This window comes from Papio anubis, chromosome 7, assembly GCF_008728515.1.
Source record: "Papio anubis isolate 15944 chromosome 7, Panubis1.0, whole genome shotgun sequence".
In the NCBI taxonomy this organism is placed as follows: Eukaryota; Metazoa; Chordata; class Mammalia; order Primates; family Cercopithecidae; genus Papio; species Papio anubis.
Window position 1 is genome coordinate 158,043,518 of NC_044982.1, and position 16,715 is coordinate 158,060,232.

The 16,715-nt window shown below is 42.1% G+C and overlaps 1 protein-coding gene across 3 annotated transcripts in view; it reads right to left on the reverse strand.

Moving 5' to 3' along the window:
• GABRG3 (gamma-aminobutyric acid type A receptor gamma3 subunit) overlaps nucleotides 1-16,715 on the reverse strand; it is a 556,557-nt gene that overhangs the window by 29,517 nt on the left and 510,325 nt on the right. The window lies entirely within an intron of this gene.

The following is a 16,715-nucleotide window of genomic DNA, read 5'->3' on the forward strand; positions in this document are numbered from 1 at the left end:
CAAAGGTGCTAATCTGCTTCTACCACCTATTTCAACATTTAGAAACACACATTACTTTGGCCGGGCGTGGTGGCTCACGCCTGTAATCCCAGCACTTTGGGAGGCCAAGATGAGCAGATCATGAGGTCAAGAGATCGAGACCATCCTGGCTAACACGGTGAAAATCCGTCTCTACTAAAAATACAAAAAAATTAGCTGGGCGTGGTGGCGGGCCCCCGTAGTCCCGGCTACTCCAGAGGCTGAGGCAGGAGAATGGTGTGAACCCGGGAGGCGGAGCTTGCAGTGAGCCGAGATTGCACCACTGCACTCCAGCCTGGGCGACAGAGCGAGACTCCGTCTCAAAAAAAAAAAAAAAAAAAAGAAACATACATTACTTCTTATTTTCCTCAGACAGCCTCCCCAGGCTAAATCTAAGGTCATCTTTTACCTTTCCATTCCCCCTTACGTAAGATTCCTGGGTTAATTTTTTCTTTTTCTTAACAGCAAATACAAATTACACCTGCAGGTCATCAGAAATATCAGAAATGTAATGATACGGTGCATGCAGATGATCAGACTGTGGTACTGAGCACTGCAAAGTGTGCACTCACTTAACCGATACAACGGGGGAATGTATCCTAAAATAAAAATATATGAGAACATGGAGTAGGCTGGGTATGTTTTTAGGACTAAATTAGCAGGTGGGGCTTAGGGAAGATCCCAACAGGAAAGGCGTCTTAGGGGCTGGGAATATAAGGGCTTGCTTTATTTAGCACGTTTATGTAACGTCTGGCTGGTGCTGGGCCTTTGCCCACAGATCCATTTCTTACCTCTCTCTTGCACCACTCTGTACCTTTCGAAGACTGACAGGTACAGCTGTTTCTGCAGCTCCCCGGTGCATGGCTGAGAGGAGTCCCAGTGGGAAATGTAGCCGGCAGGGTGGAGCAGGAGGGAAGTCAGGGCGGTTCTCCTCCCCGTCTGCCTCAGGCTGTGTGTCGGGTGCTGTCTTGGCTTCCGGGAGATGCTGTGAACCAGGCCTCTAGCAACAGCGCCTGCTGCCTCTGTCCTACCAGGCTGGGCATGAGGGTGCTTCCATCCTTGCTCATCTCTGGGTTATCTCACTATTCCCTGTTTGTCTTCCCTGCCCTTCAGTTCATCCTTGAATTCCCTGCATTCAGTTCCCTCGTGCTCATTTCCTGGTCACGCTCTGCCCAGCTCAAATCAGCTGATAGTAAGGTCCACTCCCCACGCGGAGAGACGTGAGCTTGCTTCTCCGAGTGCTGCTCCTCCGTGCCTCCTTGCTCTGTGTCCCAGACACTGACCCTCTTTTTGCAGCAGGGACACGCTGTGCATCCTCTGCCAGGGGACTTGGCTCTCGAGCAGCCCAGCCGCCCAGAGTCACCTGTTCCACCAGGTCCGACGCAGCCTTTGCCTGGCGAGCTCCTCCCGCCCTTTGGGTCTCGGTTTCAAGGCCTCTTTCCGGACTTCTGGGGTGAGCTCAGGCTCCCGTTTCCACATCCACTTGTGGAGAATTCTGCCTGCGGGCTTCCCTCAGCTCATCACAATTGTGACTTTGTACCTGTCTGTGACACTGTGCGATTCATGTTCGTCCTCCCGACAGTGAGAGCTGGGCCTGTGTTTCCTTCAGTCACTGTTTCATTGTCAGTGCCCAGCAAGAGATATTACCGACACCAGATGATTATGCAAGGTCAGGCACAAACGAATGGAATGCTGGACCCGCTTCAGCTGGCAGCCACATGGAGAAGTAGGTTAAGGGAGTCATGACCTAAGTAGGAACTGCTGTGGACTCCGGTCGCCACCGCGCCTACTTTTGCATTCTCCCAGCACCTGCTGGGGACTCGGGTCTCCCTGCCTTTCTCACCCTTTAGCATATTCTCAGCACCTGCTGACTTTCTGATGTGCCTCGCAGATTCCAATACAACTGTATTGTTCTCTGTGCCTCAGAATTGCCTGTTTGTTTAGTCGCCCATCATCAAAACGCATATTCTGTAAAGCAGCGGTCTAGCACGATACTTAGACGCACAGCCATAGGGACTGCACTGTCTGGATTTTGGCTGTGTCCAATTTCTGTTCCACTTTCCTCATCAGTGAAAGGGGAATAATAATAGTATCCATGTCTCTTATGGTTTTTGAGAAGAAATCTTAAACGTAAAGCCCCCAGAACAAGGCCTAAGCCATGGAAAGTATCAGCGCGTGTTAGCTTCGTTTTTAAAATGTGCTGAAGTTGTAGACATTGTGTGACACTTTTCAGGCTTTTCAGAATGAGGTGAGTGAAATTCATGATTTGTATCGAATTCCTTCAATAAGAGCTACAAGCTTAATTGATGCTCATGCTTACCGCTTATCACAAATTCTCAGAACTGCACTGCCTCTTACTCCGACATAAACATTTCCATTAAAACAATAGCTTTATATCAAAAGGGAGTTGGCTGTTGAAAACAAATGCAACTCTAATCCTTGGACTGGGGCTGGACATTTTTTTAAATTGAGAGTCCTCTCGCCAGGGACTGCATCATTTATAGTCAGTGATTTGTCTTGCTGTGTGGCGCTAGTGTTTCAATAATGGGAGATCTGAATGGACAGGAGGGCGTCAGGAGGCCAGTCTCCCCATGCATTGTGTTTTGTTTCCTGAGACTCTTCCTGGGGAATTTTTTGTCTGAGATCGATTAGTGCTTAGAATAAGAACAAAGAACCACTTCATTGATCTGGGTTTTCAATATCCTAGAATTAGTCTCATAACTTCGTATCAAATTAAATCCTGAACATTCTAAGAACTGTTTTAATTTGTAATTATAAATATGACAAATGCCTACCCCAAGGCATATGGGCTTGGTTATCTTGGGATGCCGAAAACACCGCCCTCAGCACCACTGTAGCTGACGAGGTCTGCTCCGTGAGAAGGTACCGATGAGCAGATATCTTCTTCCCAAGTCACAGCCAAGGCTGGACTAAGCGCAGCCACATCATGCAAAAGGTGATGCTTGTCGTGGGAGTCAGAGACGAGCCTTCTGGACAGAGTGGCAGACATTCACAGTGATCACCGTGAAAACTGTGAAGCTGCCATCTTTCTGGTAAGACCTAGGATTCAGCTTTCCAGGGAGTTGGAGTCAAAGATGAACCCACCTCTGGCTGAGTGTGGTGGCTCATACCTGTAATCCCAGCACTTTGGGAGGCCGAGGTGGGTGGATCACCTGAGGTCAGGAGTTTGAGACCAGTCTGGCCTCAAATAGCCTGGCCTCATGGTGAAACCCCGTCTCTACTGAAAACAAACAATTAGCCAGGCGTGGTGGCTCGCACCTGTAGTCCCAGCTAGTCGAGAGGCTGGGGCGGGAAAATCACTTGAACCTGGGAGGCGGAGGTTGCAGTGAGCTAACATCACGCCACTGCACTCCAGCCTGGGAGACAGAGTGGGACTTTGTCTCAAAAAATAAATTAATTTAAAAAAAAAGATGAACCCACATCTAATGGAATTGGAGTTGGATGTTGCACACAATGACCAAAGAAGTAAAGGAGAAAATGTTATGCAGAAGAAAATAAAAGCAAATGTTACAATCAATCACAAAGCTTTAAAATCAGAAAGAAACAAAGAATTTGGAAGCAGAGAGGAGAGTTCCCAGCCTTCTCCCCAGAAGCCAGACTAGCTATGGAAAGGCAAAGGGTAGTGTAAAAGCAGCAAACACTAGTCTCACAGTCTGAGGGAAGACAGGAACAGACACTCCATGCCAGGTGGTGGAGGGAAGGAAGGAAGGAAAGAGGGAGAAGGAAAGAAACAGAAGGAAGGGAACATGGATAGGCATATCACATAAATGACAAGTCAAGACATAAATCCAAAGAAAACACAACTCAGAGAAAAGAAAAGTGACTTCCTTGAGTTTATTCACACAGTAGCATAAGAAATGAATAATTTATAAAAATAATTTAAAATGAGATAATGAAACAATATAATGAGACAAACAGGATATCCTGATTGCAGACCTAAGTAAACAAACTTAGAACCAAAAACCGATTGCAGATGATGACTTTTGTCAGAAACATTGAGGAACGAAAAAGACAACGGTGAAGTTTCAATAATGGACTTGGAAGAAATCACAGTGAATGTAGCACACACAGGGGAAAATGGAATTAAAGCCATTAGAGGTAAGACAGAAATATGAAAGCCAGAAAGGCAATCCAATCTAAATTACCTGGTGTTCATAAGGTAGGAAACACTCATATAAAACACACAACATATCAAAAAATATCATACATGAAACTCTACCTTAATCAAAGAAAGAACACCACCAAATCTGCCAATTAAAATAATACATACTTTTCTGAACTCCAAATCATTTTCACATTTAAGCTTTTTTAAAATAAACTTTTCTCAATTAAGAATAAAGAAATTTAGGCATTCAGTAAAATAAGGCAAATTTTTTCCAAGGTGAAAACATGACTTCGGCCTCCAAGTTCTCCAAAACAGTAATCAAGGCCTGAAGACACCAGAACAATGTCTATCAAATATTGCGGGAAAGACACTGTGACTCAGTCGAGGTATAATTAAAGAATCAATACATGGGCAGACATTCTCAAAAGGAAACAAATTCTGGAATAGAGCACCCGTGAGTCTTTCGTAAGAGAAATTACTTAAAAATAAATCCCACCCAAGTTAAGAACTCAGAGAGGAAGGAAGTATTATATCAGGAAAGCACAGTAATCACTGAATTCACTTAAATATAAACCAGTGCAAAACAACCTTGGAAAACAGAATTTTAAAAGATAACTTGGCATTTATAGAACCTAACAATGAAAACTGATAATGTAAGCACTAACTAGTCATGAGGGGGATATTGATGAGAGGAAATCTGAAAGTGACCATGTCTGTGAGAGAGAGAACAGCAGCCTCCTGTGTCTGGGTGCTGGACTGGTGCAATGGGCCAGGGCGTGGTGCTGCTCAGACCCGGCTTGGCACTCACAGACTTGGTGCTTTCCTTTTGAGCATAACATTTTCAGAGAACATCATCATCAGACAAGGATATTTTGTGACCATGATATATCAAGACCAAAAGAAGACCACTTTATCTAAACAAAGACAAAGCATAAACATTGTCTAAGCCACAAGAATCACCAGACATTTTTCTACATCCCCTATGTAAATGGCTACTGCTCCTCTACTGATGGCAGACTCAGCCTCAGCCTCGTCTTCCCTTTTAGATATGATTTATTATGATACCCAAGCATACAATTACCTCTTTTCTGGACATTTCCTTCTGAGAAGATGAAGTCTACATACTTTACCCTATCCACTAAGCTAAATAAAACCAATAAACCCACACGTTGATATGAAATAAGCATAATGCTTTGAAATGCGGACAAGACCAGCTAGGGACTTCAGGACTTGAGGAAAGACACGAAAATTATTTCCCGGGGTTGTCTTTTTGCATCACATAACCCAGAATAGGGGCTGAAAAAGCCAGCAACCTGGAAGCAGCAGCAAGTACAGACCAAAAAGCAATACCCAACAAAGGCTGATTCTCTTTAGGTAAAAACACAAGAAAGTGGCAGCCTCACACAACAGAACACTTTTAGACAGTAACTACCCGATTCCAGCCACACTCCCAGAAAAAGCCTGTGGCCCCAGCCTCACTCACTCCTGCTAAGGCCAAATAAGGAAGCTAGGCCTGCCCAGTGTTCTGTTGTAATGGGATCCCCCAACTCCTCCACTAGGGCAGCATGAGAGAAGGTCAAGAGAGGACCCAAGACTTCCATACCTTCTAGGTGGCCACAAGCGCTTCTGGCACAGTGTCAAATCCAAACCCCTCCAAGCCAGGGTGGTAGCAGAGGAGGCCTAGTGCAGAAATCAAATTCCTACCTCTGCCCAGAAAGACCAAGGAGCACCTCACCCATGGAATATTGCTGAAGGCCAAGTAGGTCACCTGGACTTCTACCCCACCCCCGCAAGTAAGGAGGCAACGTCCCTCCCTCCTCACTAGAGCAGTGTCAAAAGAGGCTTCATACAACATTTTAGAAAGATTCAGAGCCTAATAGTAAAACATCCAAAATGTCCAGCTTTCAATAAAAAAACAGTTTGCTACACAGAGAATAAGAAAGAGACAATCAACAGATACCAGCACCAGGGTGACAAAGATGTGAGGAATTTTACATGAATTTTTAAAGTTGCCATCACAAAATGCTTTCACAAGTGATTACACACACTTTGGAAACAAACAGAAAGTCTCAGCAAAGGTAGAGGAGACACAAAAAGAATCAAATGAAAATCTGAAACTGAAATGTATGGTAAACAAAATTAAAAATTCAATGGATGAGATCAACAGAACACACGGGAGATCAGTGGAAAGAATTATACAACAGACTCTCCTTGTCTTGGCTCTTCTAATTTATGTTGATAGTTGAAGCAAATATTGTAAAACTGTTCAATGTGGTTCTAAATGTATGTGTATCCAAGAGAATTCAAATCAGGGTCTCTTTTTTTTTTTTTTGAGATGGAGTCTCGCTCTGTCGCCCAGGCTATGCAGTGGCCGGATCCGCTCACTGCAAGCTCCGCCCCAGGTTCACCATTCTCCTGCCTCAGCCTCCCGAAAGGCTGGGACTACAGGCTCGCTTTCACCGCCTCGCCATATTTTTTAGTAGACGGGGTTTCACCGTTAGCCAGGATGGTCTCGGACTCCTGACCTCGTGATCCTCCGCCCTCGCCCAAAGTGCTGGGATTTCAGGTTGAGCCACCGCCGCCTCAAATCAGGGTCTCAAAGAGATATTTGCATACTCATGTTCACAACAGCATCATTCACAGTAGCCAAGAGGTGGAATCATCTCAAATATCCATCAAAGCATGAATGAATTTTTAAATATGGCATATACTTACAATGGAATGTTATGCAACCTTAGAAAAGAAGCAAATCCTGTCACATGGCTACAACATGGATGAACCTCCAGGACATCATGCTCAGTGAAATCAGCCAGCCACAAAGGGACAAATATTGTATGATGCCACTTACAAAAGTTTCTAAAGCAGTCACAGTCATAGAAAGAGAAGGTAGTAAGGTGGTTCCCATGGGCTGGGGGAGGAGGAATTAGTGTTTAGTGGCTATAGAAGATGTAAAATGAGATGTGGCTTCTATACTACGTTTAAACTGATAAAGTGTCCGTACTAGTAGAGTGTGAAATAAAAGGCATCAAAACGTGTGGGATACAGCTAATGTAGTGCTTAATGAGGGTTTTATAGCACTAAATGTACACTTCAGGAAAGAAGAAAAGTCTGAAATCAATAATCTAAACTCCCACTTTAAGAAATCGGAAAAACAAGAGCAAAATAAACCCAAATCAAGTAGAATGAGGGAAACAATAAAGAACAGAAATTAATGGAATTGATGACTCAGAATGATATAGAAGAAAAACAAGAAACAAAGAGATAATTCTCCAAACGTATCAATAAGATTAACAAACCACTAGGATAACTGGCCCCCCAAAAAAGATAATAGCAAATTACCAATATTGGAAGTAAAACATAAAACTACCGATCTTGTAAGGACATCAGAGGGATAATCAGGAATAGTGTAACAACTTCTGAAACATAAATGTGGTAACTTAGATGAAATAAACCAATTTCTAGGAAAGGACAAACTGCCCTAGTTCACCCAACATAAAATAAGGCATTTGGATAGTCTTATAATCATTAATAAATTGAATTCATAATTTAAAAATTCCTGAACAAAAAATCTTCAGTCCCATATTACTTCCTAGAGAATTCTACCAAATGTTTAAAGAAGAATTAACACCAACTCTACACAAACTCTTCCAGGACGTATGAGAGGAGGGAACACTTCTGTCTTCATTTTATGAGGCCAGAGTTACTCTCATAAATATTTAAAACTCTTAACAAAATATTAACAAATATTATCAAATTTACGCAATATTAATACCAAACTAATAATATTAATATTGTACTGTTAATATTAACAATACTAATATTTTGTTAAGAAATTTGCATTAATATTTATGAGAGTAATTATACCTTCAGTAACTTATAGACGTAATTATTTACAATGACCAACTGAGATTTATTCCAGGGATTTGAGGTTGGTTCCATATTTGAAAATCAATCAATGCAACCCATAATATTAACGAAGAAAAAATCATATGATCACATGAAATGGTAAAGAAAAAGCAGACAAAATTCAACATCCATTCTTTTATAAAAGCAAATAACCATGGCTTCCTGATAAAATCCACTCGAGAGCCAAGCCTTAGTCCCTCAAACCTTCCATCCAAACACCTAAGACCTACAATAATTCCTTTATTTCCCTCTTACTGAGGTGCCCCATGGTTCCCCATGATATGTGTTCTTTCACTGCAACAAGTAATCATCCCAATCAATCAACTGTCAGAGTGTTCTTAACAATCTCTGGCTGGAAGGTATTGGCGTTACTTCATTTTTCATAGTGTTGAGACTATTGATTCTGTCTAAAATTGAAGAATATAGCTAATAATCACTCTATCTCTGAATCTTTTGAAAATGTTTTTCTTAACTTCAGAGCAATCTTTCAGATAATAATATATTTCTATCTCTGAATCTTTAAAATTGTTTTTCTTAACTTCAGAGCAATCTTTCAGAAAGTAATATATTCGTTGATAAAAAATACCCACTTGTTTGAAGTTTTAATTCCTCTATTTTCTTTTTTTATTCTAATAGAATCCAGAAAAATCCCAGTTACTTTTTAAAATAATATCAGTCGTACAAAATTGTTATCAAACATTGCTACATTTTCTGTCTGCATATTGGCCTATGAATCTGTCTGTGTGAATTCAATGAAGATTGTTTTTGAAAGACATCTACCTGATATTAGTTGTGATTTTTACTAGGAGATAGAATTTAAGCTTTTTAAAAAAATACTATCATGTTTATCCTTTTCTCCATTTTTGAAGTTTTTTTAAAAATATGAAATCAAGTCTATTGTATGAAAAAGAGTATGTCTCATGGTAAAACAAAACTCTGGAAACATATATACCAAGATATTAACAAAGACTGGTGGAGATGGAGATTTGTTGTTTTCTTCTACATATTTTTCTGTGATTTTCAAGATTTTTTAAAGCAAAATTTAAATCATTTGGAATATGCATCAATATTTTGAGAAGAAAGAGAAACATTATGAAGATATGAGAGAAAAGCCACCACTACAATTTTGTCACAAGGGTATTTTTTATTTTGATGCATATCCACACCCCAGTACAAACACATAAAACAATATAGAAGATTTTATATAACTATTTTTACCTAACATTATATTATCAGCATTTTCTTTTTCAAAAGGACTAAATCTTTGTTAGTCTTCTTATTCAATACAAATTGCCCTTTTTCTTAGGGGTTGTTGAACAGCTTGTGAATTGAAGACACAGAATCTCATAGATGGCAGACAAGTTAAACAGGAAGTGCAGGGCCTAAGGCCGGCCTTTACATGCACGGAGTGAGTGCACAGCTGTCTGTGAGTGGTTCTCTCATCAATATAAACAACAACATGAATATATGTCTTGAACAAATAAATATTCTACTTTATAAAAGCAAATCTACTTGTGAAACAAACAATATCACTGCATGGAATCAGCAGTTATTTTGAAGACTGATTCCCTAAAATACACTGGGGCCTCCAGCTTAGTTAAAATGGCAGAAAGAAAAAGAACCCTGTGCTAGGCAGGGGCTGGGATAGGGCTTCCAGGCCCAACTGCTCTCTCTCCTTAGACTTGCCCCGGATCCCACAGCCAGGGCTGGCAGCTGCTGCAGTCACCCTGGGCTGCATGCTTAGCCATCTTATGATGTCCTGGGAGCAGCGCATTAACTTCACATCATCTTCAGATTCTTTTGAAGTCAGACTTAAACCGAGACCAAAGCATGCTTTTTATGCTCCTTTTATCTGTGACTTTATTACAGAAGAAATAAAGAGCCATTGGAATGTGCCCTCTCTTTCTACTTGACACATACTCAGGGAGCGATGATGAATTCCAAGCCAAGTCTATGACTCTAAGTCCTCATTAAAATTGGGGGCTGGCTAGCTACTTTTTAAAAAGACTTTGTTCTAACTTGAGCGTAATTAGTCCTGACAAATGGGCTAATCACAATGCTGTGCAACTCTGGATGAACTCCAAACCGCTAGAGCTTTATGTTTTGTATTGACGAAACAAAGGCTTTTGGTATAAAAGACCAATAAATTACCCCAACATGGTTTGATAACAAGGCTTTGATAAATAAAATTACACAAGTCATATGGGATATGACTAAAAAATAAATTCTGTAAATAACAGTAGCATTGGGCACACGGGGTAATAAGAAGAAAATGTAGAGCCATGCAAACGGCCCAAACAGCCCACATATTTGAAGTATGAACACAGGGAGTAACAGAGTGACTTTCAAACGTCCTTGTCATTCTTACTTCAGTGAGGCTCGTCCTCAGACTCTGTGGCTTCTTTGTGTTCATCTGTTGTTTGTTCTGATCGCACTTTTTTTTTTTTGAGACAGAGTCTCGCTCTGCAGCCCAGGCTGGAGTGCGGTGGCGCGATCTCAGCTCACTGCAAGCTCTGCCTCCCGGGTTCACGCCATTCTCATGCCTCAGCCTCCCGAGTAGCTGGGACCACAGGCGCCGCCACCGCGCCCGGCTAGTTTTTTGTATTTTTAGTAGAAACAGGGTTTCACCGTGTTAGCCAGGATGGTCTCGATCTCCTGATCTCGTGATCCACCTGCCTCGGCCTCCCAAAGTCCTGGGATTACAGGCGTGAGCCACCGCACCTGGCCCTGATCGCACTTTTTTACTGGTAATTACTTCTTTGAGGAGTAGACACTTAAGCATTACATGGACCTATAATTTTTACACTTTATTGTCCTTACACTTGAATTTTACCATAAAATACTAACTGAACACAAGTATATACTGGTCTTACTGCCAATCAGCAGATGTTTGAAATCCAAAGATTCATGCATGGATAGCTTAAAGGAAGTAAGAAAACAAATATCAACTGTAGAATCTAGGTGGTAGTAGAATTTTTTGGTTTCTGTGTGATGACACATGAGGTGATACTCAAGGAAAACCCCTACGGACAGGAAAAGAGATGTGAATTTTGAGTTGTGATTGCAAGGAAAACTTTAGCCAGGACTGGACCAGGCTGCCTGTCTGAGACTGGGAGGTGCTTGGCTGCCAGTAGAGCTGACTGCGTGGCTTCTTGAATTATGATTTTTTCTTCCCTGGGAAGAGTAAATAGGTTGACTGAATGACTGTTTGGATACCCTCTGGGAAGGAGAGCCCCCAGGCCTTTGAAGGCAGGGGCCTCAGTGTGGGGCTGAGGCTATGCCAATGGGGGCTAAGGGCGTGGGGCTTGCATGCGTCCATCCAGACCAGCGTGGGCATCTCAGCAGCACAGCCAGGAAGGAGGGCATGAGAGTGCCCCTGCCAAGAGCCAGGTGCTTGCGAAACAACAGCATTCCTGCATTCCTCTCATGTGTGGTGTTCTGATAAACGGAGCGAGTCTCCTTCTGGTTTAGAGCAAATCAGAAGGAGAAGGTGAACTACTAAGTCCAATGTAGTACGACTCTGATGACAGACATCTTCAATGGCCACAGAAAAGGGGCAAGAGCTGTGTGTTTGGGGGGGTGGGGGGGCAGCGGCAGGACAAGGGCCACACAATTCCCATGCTCCTGTCTCTGTCAGTTGTTTAGCAATAGAGTCTAAAACATAAATATATCTTTATTTGTTATGGAGAGCGAAGTGAGAACCGAGCAACATCCAAAGAGCAGTGCTATTGTCCAAGGAAAGTTGGGGTCTGGAGGGAACTATTTTGGGTAAATTCAAAATTTCCCACACAGAAGTGTCTGATCAGTGACAACCAGTTGAAATAGAACCATTAAGAAAAGTTTCATTGGACAAAGAGGAAACGCACCCAGGTTATCTGATTGATGGCTACCGTGACAATAATGGCAAAGAGAGATTAACCCTGGCTGGCAAAGACTTCATTATCTCAGGAAACGGGCCTGCATTTCTTCAGATTCTATGTTGATTAAGACGGAAAATGGACGTCTGGCCAAGAGTCTTCACGTGAGCTGGATGGACGTCACCTATGTAAGCTCCTGAGTCCCCAGGGGACTCCTAAGGAATCAATTCCTCACCTAGGCAGCCAGCCTCCAAATAGGTCCATGGCATCCCTTGTCTGCACAGAAGCCGTGTGGACTGTTAAAATCTGAATCCTGCTGAAAGCTTACAGTATTTTCATAGAAAACGAATTTGTGGTAAGCTACATGCCTTTAATATGTGATATTTATTAAAAATAAATATCAACCAACTAAAATCAATCTGCTCTGCCCCTTTCAAAAATTTTGGTTCATATATTTGTATCCGTATGGCAAAACTAGGCTTATCTGAAAAGTACATAAATGGTGTCGGGAAAACTGGCTAGCCATACACAGAAAACTGAAAATAGACCCCTTCCTTATACCTTACACAAAAATTAACTCAAGATACATTAAAGACTTAAATGTAAGACCTAAAACCATTAAAAACCCTAGAAGAAAACCTAGGCAATACTATTCAGGCATGGGCAAGGACTTCATGACCAAAACACCAAAGGCAATGGCAATAAAAGCCAAAATAGACAAATGGGATGTAATTAAACTAAAGAGCTTCTGCACAGCAAAAGAAACTATCATCAGAGTGAACAGGCAACCTACAGAATGGGAGAAAATTTTTGCAATCTATCCATCGGACAAAGGGCTAATATCCAGAATCCACAAAGAACTTAAACAAATTTACAGGAAAAAGAAAACAACCCCATCAAAAGTGGGCAAAGGATATTAACAGACACTTCTCAAAAGAAGACATTTATGCAGCCAACAAATATATGAAAAAAAAGCTCATCATCACTGGTCATTAGAGAAATGCAAATCAAAGCCACAATGAGATACCCTCTCATGTCAGTTAGAAAAGCGATCCTTAAAAAGTCAGGAAACAACAGATGCTGGAGAGGATGTGGAGAAATAGGAAAGCTTTTACACTGTTGGTGGGAGTGTAAATTAGTTCAACCATTGTGGAAAGCTGTGATGATTCCTCAAGGATCTAGAACCAGAAATACCATTTGACCCAGCAATCCCATAACTGGGTATATGCCCAAAGGATTATAAATCATTCTACTATGAAGACACTTGCACACATACATTTGTAGTAGCACAATTCACAATAGCAAAGACCTGAAACCAACCCAAAGGCCCATCAATGATAGACTGGATAAAGAAAATGTGGCACATATACACCATGGAATACTATGCAGTCATAAAAAATGATGAGTTCATGTCCTTTGCAGGGACATGGATGAAGCTGGAAACCATTATTCTCAGCAAACTAGTACAAGAACAGAAAACCAAACACCGCATGTTCTCACTCATAAGTGGGAGCTGAACAATGAGAACACATGGACACAGGGCAGGGAACATCACACACCAGAGCCTGGAGGGCGGTGGGTGGATGGGGGAGGGATAGCACTAGGAGAAATACCTAACGTAGATGGCAGGTTGATGGGCGCAGCGAACCACCATAGCACGTGTATACCTATGTAACAAACCTGCACGTTCTGCACATGTATCCCAGAACTTAAAGTATAATAAAAAAAATTTAAAAAGTGCCTTGTTGGATAAATTTTAAATAATGAAACTATTAATACAAATAGGAGTGAAATGTAGCTACTAAAATATCAAAACAATATCTTCACTCCTATGTCTCCTTAATGCTTCCATATTAATTTTTCTAAGACGACAACTAAATGTTTGCAAAGGGATATATTTATCCTTTAGACTCATTTGCTAAACAGATTAAGGGTTATTTTCTCTTCCAAACATTCACGTACTTTCTTTGAGCTAATTACTTTGCTAGCTCCCTGGGACACCAACAGGTGGATTCATTGGGAAAGGTATAAAATGAATGCCAGACAATGACTGCTGTCTGCTTTCAAGCTCATTAATCCTCACAAGGTCCTTATCTCTGAGGCCAGCATGAGAATTGTCCTGCCCATTTTGCAGATGAGGAAACTGAGTCTCAGAAGTAAGACAGTGATCCAAGACGATGTATCTTATGAGTGCAGGCCTGGAATTTAAACCCAGGTAGGATGGCTCCAGCATCATATTCTCAGCCTCTGTCTTCCAAGTCCTCCTTGGTTAAAATCACGGTACGATGCTATGTGCTAAATGTCACCATGGGGCAAAGTCAGGGCATTCTGGAAGTAAATGGCTGTCAACCCGTCCTGGGCTTTGAGGGGCGTGGGAGCAGCTCCTGAAAATGGCCTCCTGGAGGAATGACATCAATGCTTAAAAGCCCAGGGACTACTGAGTTATCTGGGTGGGCTCGGAGGGTATGGGAGTGTGGCATGAGTGCTTGCTAGGACGTGGGCAGGGAGTGCTCCAGGAGCTTCAGCTCAGGTGTCAAGGGCTGTTTGGCTTTTATCCAGTGCAGCTTTCTCCTAGAGTGCTGTGCTCTACAGCTATCTCGAGGCTACAGGACGGCTCGCCCTCGCATTTCACGAACAAAGATACTTTTAAGGTTCAGATTGCCGTTTGTGTCATGGGATAGTGGCCTAGCTACCTTAAAGGGTTGTAGTATCATCAAAAGAGCATGTGAAACAATGAGTGTTCCTAAGCATCTTAAGCGTGGTGATATTCCAGAGAAATACTTTCCAGAGCCCTAAATCTCAACAAGAATGTACTTTTATAATTTTAAATCATCATACTCGCTTATGTCATGATACAGATTTAAGACTTTCCTTCCGATCAAATATTGGAAGCACTAATATGATTCCACAGTGGAAAAATGATATAAAATATCTTCCATGCCAGGGGATATCTTGTTTGGTATATACAGTCCAACACCGGGGAGGTAAATAAAATGTTCTGGAAACCGGGGATGAGATACTGGAAGTCAAGTTAACTCTTTGTGGCACTGACATCGTGGAAAAGCCACTGGCCTCAGAATGAGAGGGTCTAACGCCAGCTACAGCACATACTGGGTGCACCACTGAAGGCCGTGCCTGAGATCTTGCTGAGACTGGTTCCTCATCTATAAATAAAGCTATTGGCCCGTGTCCTACCTTGCTCAAAGTACAGAGCGAGAGCCAAATGAAAACCATAAAATGCTCTTATGCAGACGTATTACTGTCATCATATATTAAATGCTATAATTTATTCAGGTCCCATGGAAGGAGTAATTAATTAAATCTGATTTTAAAAAAACAGACATATTCAGATATGATTTGTATCACAGGATTTCAATTTTCTTAGCGGACGAGCAGTTCATTAGACCAAGAAGAGGTTTTCTCCGCATTTCCTGTCTGAATTAGAGATGGAGGATGACTCACAGCGGGTTTGAAAGATTTTTCACTCAATCCTGTGAACAAAGATACTGACGCTATTTTTAAAATTATGACTTTCAAACCCAGACTGATACATTACCCAGATTGCATTCAGAAAAATATGACAAAAAGCCAAGAAGAAACCACTTTTTGAGTTTCTTCTACAAGAGCTATTTAAACATATATTCCTATTTGCATTCAAGATGTAATCTCACTATAGCATCCTGCTGGAGCAGTCTCATTGAATACAGTGCTGGCAGCTGACTTAGTGGATGATTACTGAAGAAAGACAATGCGTAAATCTCTCAAATCTCCCTCACAGGAACGACATTGAGTCAATAATCATAGGCAATATTTGTGTATCTATACCGGCAATTATGTGCTCGGCATGCCTTCATTCACTGAAATTCACAATACCCATATAAAGCAGGAGGCAGTTTCCCTCTCGCTTATGAGGGGAGTGCAGGGACGGGTCAGAGGAGTTGCCCAGGGTCACAGAGCAGGTAAGTGGTGCGGATTCGTTCAAGCAGAGTGCGTTCTGACTCTAGCACTGGAGCTCCTGCCCTCTGCGCTCCCTCCCTCCCAGTGGGCGCTGCGGAGGAAATATATGTACTTTTTAATTAGCTGGAATATTAAACACACAATATCAAACACTTTATATAGAGAATCATTTTTTGGAGTTTGGAGAACTCCTTACAGAAGCTTCTACACATAAAGACTGAATCAACTTTCAAAACATCAGATGTCCACATCAAGCCATGTGGCTTTTGCCACAGCCATGGGAGAGCAGCCTTTGTCCTGACCGTTTTGACCATAATAACTAGTCTCTGGGTGGGGGAGCCTCTTCGTGGTCGTAGAATAAACCAGGCACCAGAGGGAAAGCTCCTAGTGCAATGAGTCTGGAGCCCCAGGCTTCTTCCTTGATCTCTTCCTGTGACCTCAGGGAGCCTTTGCTAGGATCACTTCCACTACAAAGCCGCTTCTGAGCGTGCTCTGAGCCTGACCTGAGCGCCCCTCAGCTGGCCGTAGGTATGCCCACTGCAAAGCCGCCTTCATATTTCCAGTCCTACCTCACAAACCTGCTGTGGGTGAGAAAAAAGCGCTGCGCATTCTACCCAAATTATTTTAGACAACTGGACTGAGGTTCAAATGGGCATTACGGCAGCCTTGATATGGCAAAGATATGGATTAACCTGCAAATGCCACAGAGGTTTTACACAGGGAGAGAAGCAGCTTGCTAGAGAGAGCATAGAGTCAATCTCTTTCTCTCTTCCTGTTTTTCCTTAGCCCAAACACATCACTAATTCACCATTATTTGTATTGGCTTTTTTATAGAATATTCTATGTTTCTT